Raw genomic sequence first — 14,833 nt, forward strand, 5'->3', positions numbered from 1 at the left:
CATTTCCTGTCAAAGGTCATAAAGCCATTCTTCTTTATGGCAGAGTAATATTTCACTGTGTATAGACCACATTTTCTTTCTCCATTTATTTGTTGATTCCGTTTTGGTTCCATAGTTTGGCTACTGTGAGTTGTCTGCTATAAACATTGATGTGGCTGTCTCACTGTAATATGCTGATTTTGAATCTTTTGGATATGTGCTGAGGAGTGGAATGGCTGGGTCATATGGGGTTTCCATTCCTAGTTTTGTATGGAATCTCCATACTGCTTTCCACAGGGATCACACAATTTGCAGTCCCACCAGCAATGCATGACTCTGTGTTTTCCCCGACATCCTCACCAACTTTTATCATCATTTCTTTCCTTGATAATTTCTATTCTGACTGGGGTCAGAAGAAATCCCAATGTACTTTTAATGTGCATCTTCCTCATTGCTACAGATGTTGAATGCTTTTTCATGTACTTGTTTACCACTCGTATTTCTTCTTTTGACAAGTGTCCATTCAGTTCTTTTGCCTATTTATTGATTGGACTGCTTGGTTTCTTTGCTGTTAAGTTTGTTCAGTTCTTTGTATATCCTAGATATTGGCGTGCTACCTGAGGAGCAGGTAGCAAAGATTTTCGTCCATTCTGTTGGCTCTCTCTTCACACTGTTCATTGTTTCCTTCGTTGTGCAGGTTATTAATTTATTGCCATCTCACTTACTGACTTTTATTTTAATTCTTGCACTTTAGGAGTCTTGTTAGGGAAGTTGATTCCAGTACTCACAGGTTGGAGAACTGGGACTATATTTTCCTTGATGAGCTCCAAGTTTCTGGCTTACTTCCCAGGTCTTTGATCCACATTGAGTTGAGTTTTGTGCAGGGTGAGAGATAGGGGTTCAATTTCATTCTTCTACTTAGAGATTTCCATGTTTCTGAGCAACATTATTTCTCCAAAAAATGTTTTTGGCACCTTCGTCTATTACCAGATAACTGTGTTTACGTGTATTGTCTCTGTGTCTTTTATTCTACTCCGCGTGTCTTCGTACCTGTTTTGGTGCCAGTCCTATGCTGTTGTTTTGCTGTAGCCCTGTAGTACAATTTGAGTCTGGAATTGCGATTCGCCTGCTTCACTTGTCTCCCTAAGGAATGCTTTGTTTCTTCTGGGTCTCTTAATTTTCCCAATGAATTTCAGAACTGCTTTTTCTAATTCTGTGAAGAATGTCATTGGAATTTTGGAGGAAATTGCTTTGAATCTATAAAGTGATTTTCATTGTATGGCCATTCTGACAGTATTAATTCTGCCTATCCAAGAACAGGGGAAGTCTTTCCATCTTCCAAGGTCTTCTTCAATTTATTTGTTTAGTGATCTCTAGTTGCCATTGTAGAGGTCCTTCACCTATTTGGTTAGGCTGATTCCCACGTATTGTATTTTTTTTTTTTTTTTTGCAATTATTCTGAATGAGATATTTTTCTCATTTCTTTTTCAGCAGATTCATCAGAGGAATATAGGAATACAATTAAATTTTGTGTGTTGATCTTCTATCCTGCCACTTTGCTGAATTCATTTATGAGCTCTAGAAGTCTTCTGGTGGAGATTTCGGGTCTCTTAAATATAGGACCATGTTGTCAGCGAATGGAGATAATTTAATCTCTTCCTTTCCTATTTATGTCCCTTTGATTTCTTTCTCTTGCCTGATTGCTTTGGCTGGAGTTTCAAGAACTATGTTGAATAGGAGGGGTGAATGTGGATATCCTTGTCTTACTCCTGTTTTTAGAGTAAATGCTTTCAGTATTTCTGCACTCCATATACTGTTGGCTTGGAGTTTGTCCTATACACAGTTGTGTTAAGTTCCTTCTATAACTTTTGCTGTCCTTATTTTCATAGGAATTTGTCCTCCTGGAATGCCTGACTGGTAGCATCCTCTGGCAGATAGCATCTGCTACCAAGGTCTAACAGAAGACTCAGCTGGTTTCTGATAAACAAAGAGTGACCAATGAGAAAATAGACTGAAATTGTCCACAAGCGAGAAGAATGTGTTTTCATTTCTTGATTGGCCAAACTTCAGTAATTTTCCCGGACCACCTTCTGAGCCCGTCAGCACACCTCCTCATAAAGTCCCGTATTGGCAAAGAACTTGGAGGATCAGTTTAGCAAGAACCCCCTCCGTGGAGGATGTCTGGGGACTGTCTCTTTCTGATCAGGCTTCTTTTCCTCTAGCATCCACTATGGGACAGGTGATGTCTCATCACACCAGGCTGTTTCAACAGGATTCCTTGTGAGGTTGTCTAGCCAGAATCACCTCACACCTGAGGTTTCTTAGTCATTTTTCATCCCCTGACAGCTCCCATTAAGGGGCCACCCGCCTTAGCTCTAAATTCCCATTTATTCATGCTACACTTGGCATTGAACCCCATCTCCTTTCCCCACTTCAAGACCCCATTACAAAGGGCCCTAAAATCTATTTTGGTGATTCTCTTTTCATGTTTTGTAGCAGGAACCATGAAGTTGGGGTTTTATTTTTTATTTTTTGCAGTGCTGGAGATTGAACCCAGGGCCTTGTGCAAGTACTCTACCAACTGAGCTATGTCCCCAGCCCGAGGTTGAGTTCTTTGTTTGACAAATTCGAAGAATGAAATCCCCAGACACAAGGGTGAGTACCTCATGCATCATGGCACACCAGAGGTCCATGGTGGCAGCTGACAGAAGACTGGGTGATGTGCACATAGGTCAGGGATGGTGCCAGGACAATAAAAAGTACAGCAAAGCATTTTCTATAAACAGTGAGCACAAATGCAATTAGTATATCAACCAGCCTCTGAAATCCTTGAAGACCCTAACTTATTAGAGCATAATGTGTGGTCTGACATGTCATTGAATTTTGATTGGAGACCATTCACGGCCTGAGAAACATTAGCAGAGATGCTAATAACATACACAGCCTTTAGTTTGCATACTGGCCGAGGATTCTCCTCCACCTGTGGAATGCCATCGGATTTTTGTTAAAAAAAGCTTTCTCATTGTCACTACCTTGGTGTTCATAGAAGGATCCTTCTAGTTATGTCACTCAGTACTCTTGGTAAAGCAAGTTAGAGATTTTGTGTGCCCTATTACACCTTTGAGACCAATCTGAGGGATAAAACAAATTGAACTTGCCTATGAAGTGGGTTAGGACAATTTGTAGGTATTAACCTGACTTGGAAGGACCTTGTGACTCTGGCAGCATAGTTTGCAGTATTATCAGGTATTCCTGTGTAAGAACCTTATTTTTAAGTATGTATTTTTAAAGTAGCAATAGGCACATGTGTTTATTTATTTTTCATTTTTTCTTTTTTGTTGTACATGACACTAGAATATATTTTGGCCTACCATACATACGTGGAGTATAACTTCCCATGCTTCTTGTTGTACAGGGATGTGGAATTACACTGGTTGTAAATTTGCATATGAACACAGAATTGTTATGCCTGATTAATTCTACTGTCATTCTCTTCCCACCCCATACCCCTTCTCCCCACTTATCCCCTGTCCATTCTGATGGACCTCCACTTTTCCCTGCCCCCCTATTGTGAGTCAGCATTCACATATCAGTGAGAACATTCAGCTTTTGACTTTTTGGAAATGGCTTATTTTGCTTAGCATTGTATTTTCTAGCTCCATCCATTTACCAGCAAATGACTTATTTCCATTCTTCTTTATGGCTGAGTAATAATCCATTGTGTTTGTGTACCACACATTTCTTTATCCTTTCTTCTGTTGATGGACACCTAGGTTGGTTCCATAGCTTAGCTATTGTGATTTGAACTGTTATGATTATTGATGTGGTTGCACCTCTACAGTATGTCAATGTTAAATTTTGGAAGTATATGCTGAGGAGTGGGATAAGTGGGCCAAATGGTGGTTCCACTCCAAGTTGTGAGAACCCTTTCTTTATTGCCCCCCAGTAGTACTTACTCTTGAGAGACTGACTCAAGTGTACATCTTAAGTTCCATTAAAAGAACCACCATCTTTTCCTTAACATGTCCATGTGTCACTCCGTTTTGGTTATAGTCTTTGGCCAGGCCTTTAAGACAAAGTTGGTCAGAATCGACCTTGTTCCTATCTGCTGTTAAGAGTCAGCTGAGATTCCTCGGTGATCAATCCTGGAACCTTTGAGAAGCCTGTAGACTCCTTTATCTTTCCTCTACCATCATGCCATCTTCCAGGATGGCCCAGTCTTGCTCACCACATGTAGCTTCCCTTGGAAGCACCAGGGAAGTTTCCCTCTCCAGTGACCCTCTTCTTTGCAGAATGTGCACTGGTTGGCTTTCTGTTCTCTGGGATCCATGCTGTCCTCCTCATTAGGAGTTTGTAGGCTTCACAGGAGTTGAAGGGCCCTCAAAGCAGTTCCATCATTCTCTGAGTTGTGGCTGAACTTAGAGGACAAGGGTCAACATATTGGTTAATTTTTCCTTGACCTTTTTGCTTTCTTGGTTTGGGCTCCAAGGTTTGGTTCTCAACACCCAGCAGGCCAATTTGACCCATTCTGACATGGGAGTACCAGGTTTTATCTTTAACATCTACAATTTTATAGTTTCCCCTCCCTTTTAATTTGGCTCCTTATTCGTACCAGAAGTCAGCCTCATACCCTATCTGTCCTAGATGTGATGGCTTATTGTCTCTAAATGACTCAGGTTATTCTATTAGAAGCAGTAATTCTGTAACACACTAACAGGCAATGGCAAGTTTGACAAGGTATACACAAAATGAAATTAATAAGAGCAAAAACATATTTAGTTAGTACAATAGCTTTGAACCCAGAAACACAATTTTTATAATTGCTAAACCTTTTAAGTTAGGCATTCCATCCAATGTTTCTTTGGAGATCCCAGTCAACTTTACAATCAACAAATCGAACTTCAGGTAGGAGACAAAGGAGTTATTGTTGTTCAGTACACAGACTGTCAGATTTACTCCTTAGAAAGTAAAAAGAGTTTGGCACAGATGTTTACAATATGACTTAGACATTCAGTGAGCCTGAGCAGCTGGCGACATTAGGAAGAGGGTCTGTCATCCATGGGATGCTGAAATCACAGGTTCAGGTGGTCACTCATCTTCCATGGGGGCAGATCCACTCCGACAATTACCACTGGTTATTCTCCCTGCTTGGGACTCTTTGAAGGAAAAGATCTATTTCCTTTTCTAGAGTATTTGAGAGTTTACCCTTGAATAACTGGCCTCTAAATAAAAGCCAGAGAAAGGAAAGCAGGGGGCAAGAAACTCCAGTTAGACAAAACATGACTCATTGATGCAGGACCAAAGATAAATTCATCAGAAAACCTTGAGCTTGGAATAAGATAAAGACTTTGAAAAAAAATGACACAACTGTATTTATTCTAGAAAAGTAGCACATAGAACAACTTTATCAGAACAAAGTGTACTTTTGGATCAGAATGAAGTCAGCCCAGATATTTAAGGAATGTGGAATCCCATGAAGTGCTCGGAAAAAATGTGTTCAAGAAAGAGAAACCTTGTACCTATGGGACCTTTCCTGTTTTCTTCCCTGTGCCCATCAGAAGAGAAGAGAAAACGATTGAGGAAGGAACTTATTGAGAGAAAGACGCCAGGGTGCAAGAAAGGAGATAACAGTCTTTTATGTTCCACAGCAGCTTGGATTTAAAAGTGACACTTTTTTGGTCCCTCTCATCTTGAATCGGTTTGAGCACTTGTTTATGCAGCTTACAATTCAGATGGGTATTAGACAGGCAGCTAAAGAGAAGGGAAAGTTGATGTTTTGGGCAGGGGAGGCAAAAACATATCCATAGAGCACTTTTGAACAGTTTTCCCCTTTGTAAAACAAGTTTAGTTGTAAGATGGCAGTATAGTTTATGCTTTCCTCTGGTTACCACGTTTCCATCCCCCAGCTGTCCATGAGACCAGGTTTGGGTGCAGAAAATATCAAGTGTTTCCTTTTCCATATCTGCAGATTGAATTGATCCCAATTTTTCAAAAGACAGTCCAAGGTTGTATCAGCTGTAGAGGAAGTATTTCCCATCTCTAAAGACAAACAGGAGAACCCGGCATTCCTGCCATCTCCCTTGCCTCATCTGTGCCAGGGTGTCCCCTGTTATTCCTTCCTCTCTCATAGGCAGCCCTACGAAAGGTACAAGCCTCCAGACTTATCCATCCTTAACAGTGTGACTTGTAATACTGTGAAAGTGGGAACCCTTGGATGCCTTTCTGATCTCTTGCAATAAAAACTGGTCTGTCTTCGCTGACTCTACCATTAGTCAAAAAAAAAAAAAAAAAAGAAAGAAAAAGAAAAAAAACTTCAGGGAAGGGAACTGGGTCTCAATCAGAATGAAGGGACTCACTTATTGATAACTATTTGATTTAAGGGAGGACATCTGCCAACTAGCTGTGCCTTTCAAATTTGTCTTAAACATTTCCTTTGTCCTTTTGAGTTCTAATACACATAGGACTGCGGTTTCTTAATATGCTCCCCAATATAAGTGAAGAAGCAAGCCTGTTAGTGCTCTTGGTGACATTCCCAATCGAGAAATTAAGTCACTGTGCTCCCTGAAGTAGGACATAGTAGTAGGGTAGCGTACTCTAATTAACTGAGACAGAACTTCTGGTCTTTTCCCTGCAGGATAAGGGTGAGTACGAAAAAAAAAAGGAAAAAGGTGTTTTGGGAGAGTCAAGAGAGTTTGCCTAATTTTAAAGCTAGGGGAGCTCTGTCTTGGTCATCCTTCTCAATGGGTACCTTATTCAGAGGTGGATATCAGCAAGAGACTTGGGGTTTGAGTGTCAGAATGCATTCAGAAGCTTGGAGTTCCCTAGAATCATATTATGCACTTGAGAGAGAGAAGGAAGGTATAAGAATCGAGGGGGGCTGGAAGTAAGTAGTTGGGAGCAGCCTGCACACGTGGCATACGAGTGGAGAGGGAGAGAGACTCCTCAGTTCAGGCTGTGCGGATTAATGGGTCACCTGTTTCCCACAGACCTCAGATCATACTCTAAGACTCCATCTCAGGGTCCAAGAGTCATTAGCTGCGGGTGCCCCCCACATTTAGGACAAGCTCGTCAGAAACAGAAGCACAGATAGTGGTCAAATTTTGGTACACACGAGGTCTCTGTGGGTCGGACTCCCGACAAGAGACTGTCATCCAGCACCAGGGCACTACTGGGGTCAACTGCTGGCAGTCGTCTCAAGTGTTCCTATATATCATGCCCCAGCTTTCTCCCACAGAAAGAAACTGAAGCCAGTCAGGACCAATGTGGCCAAAGTCCACACAAATGGATCCACCCACCTGTCCAGCAAGCCTGCTCACTGAGTGTTGTAGACCAGAATTCCTGCTATTTGCTCTTTAGTGGCTGAGAGAAGACCAAGGTTTTGTTTGAGAGAGAGAGGATTAAACATTTGAATGGAACTGAAGGCTACTGGAAAAGACATTGGTCCATTTTACTCACTCATCTCTAGACTCCAGATGAGGCCCCGACAGTGTACCATGGAGAAGGAGGTTGGGTTCTTGAAAGAATGAAATCCACCACTCAAGGGGGGGGGGGGCAAAGGCACAGAATTTACTCAAGTAGAAGGAAGGAAGGGAGGGAGGGAGGGAGGGAGGGAGGGAGGAAGGAAGGAAGGAAGGAAGGAAGGAAGGAAGGAAGGAAGGAAGGAAGGAAGGAAGGAAGAAAACAGAGCCCCCAAAAGACGGCTCACAAAATAGGGATGCCAGAGGGTGGCTATTGTCTAGGAGTTGATACAGATGTCCAGGGATAAGGGAGTTAGCCCCCCACCCAGTCACGGGTAAGGCACTCAATGTCCACGTGCTCCTCACGCACCCTTTGGTCTAATCAGGCCACCCTGCCGTAATTGGTGGGGTTCCGGGTAGCTGGCAGTAGATGTCTCCCTATCAGTTAGTTCTTGTCTTTTCTTTTGTTCTCTGCTTACACAGGAATTGTCCTAACCTTGATGAGGCCTGACTTGGACCCTTAGTTTCTCAGCTCTTGCTGCAGAGAGACCTGCTCTCAAAGGAACCCAAGTTCCCTGCCTACTCATTTCAACCATTTCTCCTGCCTCAGTTTAATAAGCACCACTGAATAATTTTTCTGTCTAACACTACAAGCTGAGGAGCAATAAACATATTCAGAAATACACCTGACACTGGAAGAGACAAAAGAAGCCCTCCCTAATAATTTTCAGAGGGAGCATGGCCCTGTATGTACCTTAATTCCGGATATCTGCACTCCAGAACTGTAAGATCACTTCTTTCTCTTCGGTAACACAGTTTGTAGTACTTCATTACAACAGTCCTGGGAAATGAAAACATCTGACTGTCTCTTTAGGAAAAACATTCATTTCTCCCTAGTCACCTTGCTCATGACAGCCAGAGAACTATGAGAGGACTATTGTGAATTTGAAACTGAGGGCAATCATGGAGAAATAAGTACTTGCATCAGGGGAAGTGACCAAAGAATGTGAGTGTGGCATTTGGAACATTTGGTTCTAAGACCACCAAGATGGTGGGAGCTTCCATAGGCCAGGGATAGGGGTGAGGATCAGAGGCAAACTGACTGGCTTTGAGCACCTCAGGGCCCTCTTCTGAGTCGGGCCCTTCATTATCTTGCCCAGGGACTTCTCAGTCTGAGAGCCCTGTTCTCACCTCAGTAACAAACACCACATCCAAAACCAAAGTCTGAGCTCTCCCTCTACAGGCAGCAAAGCCCATGGCCCCAAATGTCTGGGTTTTGCCTACTCCTGTGCCTCTCTTTCTGCTCAATTCTTTCTCTTGAGGGAAACCTCAGCACATTTGAGTCCTATTTCTGCTGGGTTGGGAAAGGAAGGTCTGGTTCCAACTCACCCCATGAGTGCAGGAAAGGGAGGGCAAGTTTTAGGGGAGGAAGCATCCTCCACAGGCCTGTGGGAGGGTGCCTGGGCCCACCATCAGGTCGACAGGGCCCTTAAATGGGGTCTGGATTTCATTAAAACTACACATCGCTGTTTCCTTCATGATCTTTTTAGAAGAGGAAGGTGTTTCTTTCATTTTTGTTTTTCTGTAGGTTGGCGAGTATCTGGATTTCCCCTAGAGGAGTGAGAAGCATTCCTTTCCTGTGTGGCACCCCGAAGCCTACACACTCGCACCTACAAACACCAATACGCATATACACACGCATGCAGGTGTCAGCCCTAAAACTGTGAATGCTCCAAGCATGCTGTTTACCAATTCAAGAAAAAGAGCTAGAGGACTCAGCAGAGAGTGTTTGGACAGTTTATTACTCACGTGCTCTTGATGGCAGCTGGCCGACATGCAATGTAAGACCACTGCATGCGTACAAATGGAGAATATGTATAAATATGTAAGATAACATAATATAACATAATGTAATATACACACACATATTCAGATGAATTTGTTTAGATGTTCTGAATATTCTTTTAGTTTACAACCAGGTCACTCTGTTTTGAGTCTCACCCAGAGACTGCAGATAGGGGAAGGGACAGTTTCCCCTCAGCATTTCCTTTCTTACAGCATTCTTTAGGGGCCTTATCTTATTGCAAGCTTTCCTAGGCACTGAAGAGTGTTTTAGCTGGGAGCAGTCGTATAGGCGTACACAGGCCCATTGCAGCCCTACCCCAACTGACACAGATACACTCCATGACATATGCATGCACACACCCACACGTACATAAATCTCATAAGCACACTCAACATGCAGGCTCAGACATACATGCAGAAACATCATCCATGACTGGGTCTCACCTCTGAGGCTACAGGGCTTGGAGGAAACCAGGAGAGGATCCAGGAGAAGCCTCGGTTGGAACCAGGCAATGGCGGGATGTAGAAGAACTCACATTTCCCAGGAGGATAGGGTTCCCCCTTCCCTGATCCAAGTCTGTGCTGAGACCTAGGTTTCTCTGTGTGGGACCATGAATTGATTCTCCAATGGGCTAACCAACGGGACTCCAGGGTTGTGACTTTCTGGGGACTGAATTCCTGTGGAGTCTTCAGCTTAGGGTAGGAGTTCTCTCTGGCCTCCTGGACCTTCTGCCTTCAGTGATAAAGGGGGAAATATGGCACATGACTTGAACTTGGACATGTACAGAGACAGATTTTCTTCTTAAAGGATGCCAGGTAAACGAGGTGATCATATGGGAAAACAAGGGGATCATGTGGGAGAACTAGGGGATCACTTGTGGCTTCTCCCAGAACTGAACATCTACTGAATTTTAAAGATCGTTTCCCCACTTTTCTACTGCATCCCTTGTCACAAGGTGGAACATTTGCTGAATCAGTTAATTCTGGTCTCTGCACTGTAGAGGAATATGAGGGCTCGGTAGACTTTCTCTGATACACACATAGAGCTGGGGAGTGCAGTCTGTCTCCAGGTTTGCCCAGTGCTTGTTGAGATGCGGTTCCATCAGTGAGGACTTACTCACCCTTCCCGCAAACTAGACCCCAAGCCCTACCCTCATCCACTTCAGTCAAGCTGTGCACGTGTGCATTCTGCGTGGAGCCTGTCTCACACTCCGTACAAGCCCAGGGCTTCTCCCCATGTGTCCCTTCTGCCTAGGATGAGGTTTGACTCTTGACTACTTCCTTGCCCACATTTCTTGAACACATGTGGCCCCTCTCCTGTGTACACCTCCTTTTCAATTTTTTTTGGTGGGCACAGATACTAGAAATTGAACTCGTGCACTCATCACTGAGCCACGCCCTCGGCCCTACTTTGTATTTTATTTAGAGGCAGGATTTCACTGAGTTGCATAGTGCCTTGCCATTGCTGAGGCTGGCTTTGAACTCCTGATCCTCCTGTCTCAGCCTCCCAAGCTACTGGGATTGCAGGTGTGTGCCACCTCACCCGACCATTTCCATTTTTGATAAAAAAAAAAAACATGCAGACTTTCTCAACATCTATCTCATCTGCATCACTCTGTGCTGCTTTGCTACCGTGGGAAATATTCAGTGTGAGGGGCAGACATTGCGGCCATCTGCCTACACCATCTATGTCAACCTGTGTTTCACTACGTGCTTCTGTAAAGTTGACAGCGTCCTCTGCCATGTGCCAGAACCTCTGGTACCCGACTGTCCTTAGAGTGCTAGCTGGCCATTGAGTTCCTTTTCTGGTGGCACTATTTAGTGCCTGGCCACTCCTAAACCCCTGGGTCTCCTGGTGGCATTGTGACCCATGATTATACCCTGAATGACCCATTTGTGGGTCTGCTTTGTTCCAACAGGCCAGGTGCATGCAAGAGCCTGGGGGAAGGTCTCATTAGACCTTCCATGCTGGTTTCCCACTACATAGACTTCCATTCCATGCTCCCTGGGCAGGGCATTTTGAGGGGAAGAAAAGTGTCTGTGGGTGATCTCTCCTCCAAGGTCTGCCCTCTTGGTGTCCCTATGCCTCCCTCTACTCTGTTGGAAGGGGCAGCCCCTTCATCATGTGGCTGCAGTTTAATGAGCTGAACACATTTTTTCATCAATGGGGATTCTATTTTGTTTGATTGCTCTCTGAAAATATATTTTGGGGTGTAAAAGTGGGCACCTGGTACTTGAGAAAGACCCCCTCTTCCCTGAAGCCTTGTAACAACTGTCAAGAGGCTGAGCAGGGAGTAAATAGGCTGAGCAGCACAAAGGGTTGGATGGCTCCCTGAATTGTCTTCCTAGTTACAGGCACCCAGCCCTTCTATACATAAACATCACCCGCCAGTGTTTATCCAGACTCGGAAGTGACGCTGTGGTGTCCTGTCATCTCTGTGGAAAGCACTTCAATGACAGGGTTATGGTGTGTGCAGTGCCTTCGGTGGGGGCTCATGATCCCAAAGAAGGTTCAGTTTCCTTTGGACGGGGGTCTCCTATGGCCCCACAGGGTGCCTCGATTACCTCTCCTGTCTTCTGTGGGTGAAGTGGGTTCAGGCAGGAGGTTTCCGTTTTCTGTTGCTGTTAGAAGACACCAGGCAGCTTGCTGTGAGGGATTGGTTTTATCCTGGGCATTGATCATCCATCATCTTTACTCTACCTAAGGCTTTCATGACCAGCGTACCATGAGTTGAGGAGCAGTGAATGGTCTGAAGGGACTCAGGATCCTGTGTGAAGCCAGACTCACGGAGCTGAGGAAGAAGGATTATTTGGGGTCTACATGGTACTTCAAGCTCAAGCTCCAATTTAAAGTCAAATTCCTAGTTGAGTTCATGGTTAAATTCAAAATCAGTTCAAAATAAAGTCCAAGTTCACATTTGTTACCTTGATTCTAGGTTTTTCAACTCTCAGGCGCCTCCACGGTGAGGGCTGCCTGATGAGAGAACTGGATTCCTCTGCCCAGAATCCCAGGGAATCTCAGGTAAGTGTATATCCTGATGTTCCAAGGAGCCTTCTAGGTGAGGGCTGTGCAAGCAGAGTGTCTGATTCCACCACCAGTGCAGGACCTCGGCTCCCAGAAGCCAATGCACGGCTGTGTATTCCTCACTTTATCATATTCTTTGCGAGATTTATTCTAAAAACACATCCCTTCCCTGAGGCTTGATGACTCATATAGTGACTATCTTTTTTCTTGGGAAATCATGGTACAGAGGAAGGGGAAACATTGAGACAGCAGTGAGTGTCTCAATGCTTATACAGTTGGGGCCTTCCAGGAAACTGAGTCAGTGTAAGAGCCCCCTTATCAAACCCCAATTCTTGCAGTCAATATATAGGTTTCAAACATGTCACTCAGAGTAATAGGACTGCATTGATTGACAGGGTCGGAAAAGGAAGCAGGGAGACTCTCAAGGAGAAAGTGTGTCGTCTCAGGAGAGGAACAATGCACCTCTCCTGCCACTGCATTCTATTGAGATCCCAGAGCATCCTGTCCATGTCCAACTCTTGACTTTTGATTGACAGCAGGGTGACATCATGCTTTCAAATACCTGTCACCATGACAAAACTGTGTCACCTGGGCCTATCCTGACAGATTCTAATTGGATTCTCAGTTATGTATTCTTGCATGTTTCAGGTTTAGGAGGAATTATCCTTTTCTTCCAGATTCTGGTCTATTAAAAGGGTCACAAAAGTCTTTCCCTTCAAAGTAACTTGGGTTCTTCTTATGCAGGTAATTTCCTGCCTGACTTTCCTTGCAGTTAACAGGTATTTTGCTGTGGTATGTGACATATCCTGTCCACTTAGGTCAGGCAGGGCTGCAGGTAAATTGCTTTATGGCAAAATAAATAAAAAATAAATATATATAATATATATATATATATAATATATTATGGGATCAGCACAGTGGACCTATTTTACAGAAGTATTCTCTTAACCTTGTGTTCCCAACATTGACATTTTCTGTTCCCTAACAGTTCCTGGAAAGTTGTGATGGGCACCATGCACAGCCTTAGAAGATTTTCACTGGGTTTTAATGGTTTGGTTGTTTACAGGGTTAAAGCACGAGAAAAAATTTTGAACGTCTAAAAAGTAGGTTTAGTAAAGGTCTCAGGGGTTTTAATATAATCTTTCTTTCTTCCAAAGCCAGAATTTATTAAAATTTATTCTCTGGCTTTCACAGAAGGAAAACCATCATCGGTGGTTTGTGTTGAGAAAGTCCCAGTTCAGTTAGCAGTGTGTTTGTAGCAGATTTGTCATGGTGACCAGATGGGGTCTGTTGCATGCACACTGACTGACATTTCACATCAGGTGAAATGTCTTGACTCTATCAGGCTTTGATACGTCTACCAAAAATAATCGAGGAAGGACACTTCTCTGTTCCTTCTAGATTATGACCATTTTAAATAAAAACAAAACTTGTTACAGGTCAGTAACATGTAGGTGAGGAAACCCTATGCCCCTAGGGCATTTTGAATACAAGGTCTCTAAGCATCCTTCCAAGTGTTCCTCTGCTAATTGTGTTGCCAGAATCCTTACTCTTGGGTTCCCATAAACCTGTTCTAGCCACTGGCCCTGACAACCAAGAAGCAGAAATGGTAGTGGTGAAAAGCAGGAAGATCGCTTGAATCAATATGGCCATATTGGAAAGGCAAAGTGAGATCAAGCCTCTCAGCCATGTCTTTAGGAATCTGGCATGAGCCATGGGTTTAGAGGGAGAGCTGGGTCAGTGAGAGAGAGGTATTCATAATTAAACAGTCTTGATCAAACTGTGGTCAAGTTGATCTTTATTTCAGTTCTGGTTCTCTGAGGTGCCTCTGGAAGCAGTCCCTATCTCTCCAATGGACAATCTCCATTTTGCTGCTCAGATTGTTTACCTCCAGACTCCTGATCCTGGAAGAGAGAAATCCAGGCTCCAGAAGATGCTTGTTTCTGCTTAGGGAGAGGGTATCATCTGGTGTGATGTGCCTGCAAGGCTCCATTTTTCCTGGATGGTGTGGGGCAATGAATGGAGACTTCTAAAAGCGCCATTCCAGGCCTGAAACAGAATGCTCTAAATACCCTGACACTCTTGCCTCGGTCTTGAAAGGAGGAGACAGGTTCAGGTAAAGTGAGGGCTAATACACCTTGCATTACTAGTTTGTAGAACACACTATTTACAGGTTCAACATACCTGCACACAGAGCTGAGCAAGTCACAAGAACCTGAAGGTAATAAAGGAGACAGGCACAAACAAAGACAGGGATGCCAAGTTTTGCCCTGCTTTTAGTTCCAAATCAGGCATCTTTGGACCTAAATGAAGAGTCACTCTTTACAGCAAGCAGCCTCTCCAAGTCCCTGATAAAGTTTCTGTTTGTAGTTCGTTCCTTTAGAGTCCTTAAGGTGTGGTTCACAAGGCGATCACCTGTATCCTCTGGGTTTCCACTTGGATGCAATAGGTTTCTCATGGGTGACTCTCAATTTCCCCTCACTTTCTAGTTTTCTACAGAATTCTGAATCCTTTCTATGTCTGCTAC

Source organism: Sciurus vulgaris (genome assembly GCF_902686455.1).
Source record: "Sciurus vulgaris genome assembly, chromosome: X".
NCBI lineage: Eukaryota > Metazoa > Chordata > Mammalia > Rodentia > Sciuridae > Sciurus > Sciurus vulgaris.